Source organism: Parasteatoda tepidariorum, chromosome 9, assembly GCF_043381705.1.
Source record: "Parasteatoda tepidariorum isolate YZ-2023 chromosome 9, CAS_Ptep_4.0, whole genome shotgun sequence".
Taxonomy (NCBI): Eukaryota; Metazoa; Arthropoda; class Arachnida; order Araneae; family Theridiidae; genus Parasteatoda; species Parasteatoda tepidariorum.
Window position 1 is genome coordinate 35,944,964 of NC_092212.1, and position 7,027 is coordinate 35,951,990.

The 7,027-nt window shown below is 26.6% G+C and overlaps 1 non-coding gene across 1 annotated transcript in view; it reads left to right on the top strand.

Annotated features, from left to right (window-relative positions):
* The window catches only part of LOC107437199 (uncharacterized), a 9,024-nt gene extending 1,997 nt beyond the window's left edge, over nucleotides 1-7,027 (top strand). The window contains exons 2-3 of the transcript XR_011637766.1: nucleotides 3,868-4,112; nucleotides 6,677-7,027. This is a non-coding gene — a transcript (uncharacterized protein). The remainder of the gene's footprint in view (nucleotides 1-3,867; nucleotides 4,113-6,676) is intronic.

The window sequence follows — 7,027 nt, forward strand, 5'->3', positions numbered from 1 at the left end:
TTTACTTAAAATTTAATTAATACTTACTTACTTTAATTACATTAATTAATTTAATTAAATACTTTTCTTAATTTAATGACAACTAACCCCTTCCCCCTAACGAACTCAGAATATCCAAATTGTTCAGCAAATTTTTCTGCTTGCACTTTTAGAATTGGTCCACTCACAGGTAAATCAGCACTACGTTGCACCTTCATCCATTTCAATAACGCTTCGTCCAAATCCTTTTTCAAACACTTCTTAAGTCGTTTACAGTCTGTTTTATTTTGGTCGTATGAATCCATTAAGTTGCCTTTGTTTTTTAGCAGTGTGAAAACAGTAGATGAAAACAATCCATACCTTTTGCAGATTTCGACTTTTTTTAACACAGTCATCCAACTCCCGTAAATTTTTTACTTTTTCGTCTACCGATAAAGCTTTAAATTAGAGCGATAAGGACAATTAAGTTTCAGTTCGCGTGTTGTTTTTTTTTTCTTTCTGATTACTCGCACATTTCTTATCATTTTGAAAAAAAGATGAGACAGAAAGACTAGAAAGATGAGAAAAAAGATTGCAAGACAGAAAAATATTGCTCGTTAAAAGCGACTTCTGTTCCATAGACTTAACATTGATCCAACCAAATATTCTCGTTTCCCTCGGTAAATCCGAGCTCGTTATAAACGAGTTCGACTGTATTACCAAATATAACAATAAAATTTCCTTTGCTATTTTTAAAACAGTTTTTCGAATGAAAGAGGAAAAAAGATTGCATTGAGTAATTAAATTTGAATCGCCCTGTTACTGGAGAAATGAAAAAGATGTTATGTTTCGTTTTCCTAACTTACTTTTATTGATGAGCAGAAGGATCTGAGTTTAATTATTATGAATTTGGATATTTTATTATTATGGATATCATAATACCTCACGCAAACATCGAAATATTACTGAAATTCAATTAAAAATACTTTTATTTCACACAATTATCCAATACTTTTATTTCTCACAATGATCAAGGGGATTTTGCTAACATTTTCATCCTTATTCCCATTTTTAATCTTCTTTTTTCTTCCTTCATAACATATTATCCATCACTTAAAACCATTGAGAAGAATTTTCTTTTTTTAAAAACTTTAAATGAAATTGTATAAAATAAACTTTTCAGCTTAGATTAGCATAAGTTATAAATGACTATTATTGTGCTACCATCTGCCGATGATAGAGAGAATCACCGTCTGGGATATGGTGAATAAGATAACAATTTTTTTTAAAGGCATCTGTCATAATCTGAATAAATATTCCAAAACTTTTTTAAAATTTTAAAAAAAATCATTCATTTGATTTTTTTAAATAATTGCAAATGGAAATATGTCAGTTGTATATATGCCCCAAATGTCATAAAGTAGTCAGACCATATATTACTAAAGACTGGCATTTTAACTTCATATAGTTTTAAGCAATTAATCTCTTCCATATGATTCTATTATTTCCAAATGTTCAGCAGATTATTTTATGGTTATAAAACTCTAAATTTCCTGATTTGCAAAGTTATTTGATGCAGATTTTTGTATACAGTTTAAATGTTACCTCAGACCAACATTTGTATTGATTGTATAATATTTTTTTCAACATAATTGTTAATATATATTTAAAATGATGCATATGTTTTTAATTTTATAAATAGTTTTATTTTATGGATGAAAAAATTTTAAATGCTATTCGTTATCTTCATATCTAAATATTGCACATTATTTTGCCTGTTCATATCTCTAAACAATTTTATATTTTTGAGCAAGATCTATCATCTCGATAAATACAATCAAAATCTATAATCATTTTATGAATTGTATTTTTCTTTTTTAAATTTTATATTTCTTTCAAGCATCGATTGTTTTTTTTTTCTTTTAGAAAAATTAATAAAAGTTAGTTGAATTATTTAGAATCTTATTGCTTACACTATTCATTTGAATTATTTCGGCCATAATCTGTATTATCCACAATTTTTTTTTCGAGCGAAAAATATTTAAGTGCTTACAATGACTAACAATAATGAGAATTATATTCTATAGAAGATATTAACTCAGGAAAATTTAATTTTCATTTTATTAATAAGCATTTATTTGATATAAATTAATTATAGTTACATCTAGTAAAAAAGTAAAAAAAAATTGACCTCATTGGACATTAAAAAACAGCAACCTAACAACAAAAGTGTTATTTTCGAAAACATAAATAAATAAAACAATCGCCCACTGCGCTCCCACGGTTACTCAAACTGCAAATATCTTCGGGTTAAAGTTAGTTAACTCTGGGTTGCAGTAACTGGAAGTTACGTACACTGTGAAATGAAATTTTGGAATGTAACCTGGAGTTGCTCTCATAAAACCTGTTTTGAACTGTGACTGAAGGTTATGTACATGGTGAAAGGAAAAATTTTGGAATGTAACCTGGAGTTGCTCTCATAAAACTTGTTTTGAACTGTGACTGAAGGTTAGTGTCCAGAGTGAATACAGGCGTAATTGTCATGTGTAAGGTTTATGTAAGATTGGAGGCAGCATAATGTCTTCATTTTTAGCATAATTTGATACTTGTGAATGTCCATCAAGGTAGATCATCTAAAAATAAAAATTTATTTATGAGGTGATTCTATGTACGAAACTGAATACTCTTAATTTTTTCTTAAGGTTTTTAAATAGGAAATAGTTTTTTCATGCTTGTCAGAAACCTTAATAGAAGATAAATTTTTTCATGAACATTTTAATTTCTTATTTTTAAAAAATCTATTGTAGCAATTATTTTTGCAAACAATGAAAAAAGTACCTTATAGTTTTATCAAAACATGATTTAACTATTCTTACTTCCTTTTTATTACCGATATCTCTTTAATTATTTTTAGTTAATAAAATATCCATTTGTCATGCAAATAATTTTTTTCAAATTTAGTTAGACATAAAAAATAGAATTAACCCCTGCAGTAAATTAGATTTTTTTTTTTTTTAATCTGTTTGGTACTTTGTCTAAATCTTCTTGTACTAAACCTTTAAAACTTTTTACTACTAAGTAAAAACAGTGTATTCTGCACATACTGAACAAAATATTTGAAATTTTATTTAAACAATTTAACAAAAGTTTGTTTTTAATTTTAAAATTTTAATGTTTTAGTACAACAATTTTTAAAAAGTTAAAGCTGATTTTGATTGTATGTTTTTGCTGTTATGTAATTAAATTATAATTGATAACTTTTCAAACTACGCAACATTTGTCTGTTACTAACCAAATTATATTTACCTTTTGTTATACTTTTTAAAATGCTCCTTTTTCATAAAAGGAATGAGAAAAGGGTTTTTGAAAAAGAGCTAATTGATGTCTTATTGTCTCTCAATCTCTCATGAAAATAGCTCATTTGTATTATGAATAGGAGCTCCATGACAAATGACAAAAATTGGCTTTTCCATGACTAGGAGGGGATTAGATTTATTGAAAGATATAAGAATTGTGGAATGGATACCTGAAATGATTTTTGCCTATTTTTATTATTGTTATTTAAAAAGGTTAAATAAAGGCTAATTTTGTTTTCTGAAATAAACTAGAGAGAAAATAAAATTTTGTAAAATTTCCAAATCGCCAGGCTAAATTTGCTGAATCTTAAAATTCTTTGAGAGGTCACAGTGACCTCCTATTCTGGTGCCCTTGCATAAAATATTTATCAAATTTATTTAAATCTTCTGATATCCTTTAATAGGACTTTTAAAAAATTAAGTTGCTTAATAATTGATCTTTTACAAACTTCTCTTTTTTATTAACTTAAAGAATTAGATAAGTGTAATTCAATGATTTTGATTACTTTTTATTGTATTTTTGTATGCTTATTTTTTAATTTTCTTTTAATAGCAAAATGGCCTTTCAAGAAATAAATTATAGTTTAACTGCCTTGTTGGAGAGCACAGAAGCATTTCTTCAAATCCTTCTTGGTGTCCCTGCATATAAAAAAACTAAAAGATATTGTTTGAATCATCCATTTATAGCTGCAGCAGTATTGTCAATTGCATTTTTTTCTCTTGTACCTATGATGTTTTTCTTGGGCTTTATCATCACAACTCTTGCTTTTGCATTACTGTGCTTTTTTTGTATTGAAGGTATTTATTATTATTTTGAACATTTTGAGATAATTCAAAACTCTTTCCTAAAGTTTAATTTGTTAATAAATGTCCTTATGAAACCATTAAAAACAATATTTTTTTTTTCTATATGTAAATCTAGGAAAAACATGTTTTCTTATCCCTAAATTGTGCATTTTTTGGTTCATATGAATTGATTATTAATTAATAGAAATTATCTTTATTTAAAGATTTACGAAAGTCTAACTTGCACTAATCTTTTTATCAAAAGTGCCATTGTTACCAGGGTTTGTAGGATTTTTTTTTTTCGAGGCTGCCAGCTTTTTTAGTTTTTGTAAAAATATACCTTAGTTATAGCTAAGTTTATGTTTTAATGTATCATTTCTTCATTTAATTTATTTCCCACGCCACTACATATGAATTATTTAAAAGTTCATATGCAATGCCACTTTGTTCTAGCTCTCTCGTGGTGAGGTTTTAAAACTTTTGACAAAATTACCAGAAATTCTGAAAGTTTTGGTTTTTATGTCATTACTGAAAAAAATATATGCTTATTTTGCATTATACTATGGGTAGAGCAAGTCTTTCTTCATTATTGATGTACGCTAGCATTTAATAAATTTTAACAGCACTTGTATGTAAATAAACTTGAAACTAAATTGGTATGATTGAAATATATTTATTATGTTCAGTAAAGTACGGTTTCATTTTTGCAGATAAAGGAAAATTTTTACTAACAAGTTTTGTGCCGTTTTTATCTCTTTATAATTTCTTTTTTTTTATGTCTAATTTTACTTTTTTGTAAAAGAATAAAATCCTTTATTTTATAACAGACTCTTAAAGAAGTCATTCTAAAGAAAATATTAATAATTATATTGTAAAAAATTTAGATTTAACTTTATTTTTTTCAACAAAATTTAAATGATTAAATTTTTTTTTTTTTTTAAATAATCAAGAGATCTACAGAACTTTCTTCGCTTTGTAAAACGATGTTTTCTAGTGGTAACAAATTTTAAGTTATTTTTGGTTAGTATATTTCATTTTTAGTTATTTTTCTACCACTTCATATCAAGAATTCAAAGTATCAAGAAATGTAACTTAATCGTTGTAGAAAGCAGAGCAGTTGGCCTCCCTGGATTTAAATCTTTATTTTAATCATTGTTTGTAACTAAAAATAGGCAGAATTACTTTATCATGTGTGTTCATTACATGAAATTTTATTAAAATGGAAAGAGTTTGGTTCAAAAGTGATTACCTGAAAAGAAATGAGCTCACATGAAACTAATCAGTAGTGTGGATAGATTTTTTTTTCAAAGCTAAATGTTGATTTAAATTGAACCCAAATGAAACTAAATAGTGGTGTGATAAGTCCTTCAATTTAAAATAAAAGCTAAATGTAGATTGAAGTTTTTAAAATTTGTTTTTAAAAAAAAGCTAGTCATAATAAGTCTCTTTACATAAATTATAATTTATATTTACAAGCTAAATGTTCTAAAATGAAATAATTATGGGAAATTGTTTTAATTAGAACAATACTTAATAAGAAATAATTTTAAAGAATAAATTTTAAAAACTCAAACTAGGCACGGCTTTATTATACTCAATATTATTTATTTGCTACCATTATGGAAATGAAATTTTGTGGATTTAAACATTTCTTCCAATAGTGTCTAACAATTAAAAAAATTTTGAGTTTTATATCTATGTGAATGAATTGATTCCATGTCAGAGGAACAATCAGAAATTTACAGTTTTTTTATAAAATTGCTTTTATGCATTCACATTTGATACTTAAATGCATAGTAACAAAATATAAGGCATGTCCAGAAAGTAATTTAAATTTTTGAAAAATGTGTATAAATTTTTTTTTTAAACTAAATTTATTTTTTCAAAATTGAGAGAAAATATTTTTCTATGCAACACCAGACCAAGACTCTGCACACACACATATATATATACTTTATATCGTCACTGACGTTGTTCAGGGTTGGTGAAAAAACATGTTTACACCCCTTTTGAAGAAAAATGCTGTTAACAGAGACAGCCACTGCTGAACAGTTTTTCTAATGTGTCAAATCTAATCTGAAAGAATCCTTATTGTTAGCTGTCTGTTTTCATAAATTTTTCTTATTTACTTTTGCATCCACAATTGACAACAAAAGGCTGTCCACTTAGTGTTTTGTCATCCATATTGTTGAACTGTCAAACCTACTTTATTATCATTTGCTCACTCATTAAATTTTCACCATAAATTTCAATTGGCTTAGATTTTTCTTTGTATGTTGCCAGACATGCCAACTTGCTCCGAACAGCGGATAAATATTTTTGACTGGTAGTCTTTTGATGTATGATTCTTGGTTAAATAAATTCTGTTTATTAAATTCTCTGCTACAATGGCGTCAAAGGGCAGAAATCACATTTGCTCAGTGGTAGGATAAAATAGTACTTTCTGGGACACCTTGTATTTTTCATCACATAGGAGTAATAAATTTCATGTCACTTAAGACAAAACTGTGGAATGTTAAATTTTTCTCAGGAAAATCTCTTTATTTTACTGTTATTGATTTATAAATTTTTATTAGGTTCTCTTATTGCTATAAGTGGTCTGATTTTCATTGGAGTTGTGTCCTTCATTTCTATTATTGTGGCAACAATTTTATCAGGAATGGCTATTTTTGTGTGGGCTTTACAGAAGATAGGGATAAGCCTGAGACCTTACAAGTGTGCATCTCAAAGTTTTACTAATCAAAATGAAGGAAACCATGAAATAATTCACGAAGAGAATTCAAACCATACTGAATGAACTGTTCTACCTCATTAATGATCTGATATGTTCTTAATAACCCTGTGATCAATGTTTATGTATTTATTGTACTTTTCAATATTAATGTATTTTTATACAGTATTTTATATTAAACCTATATTTTTGTATA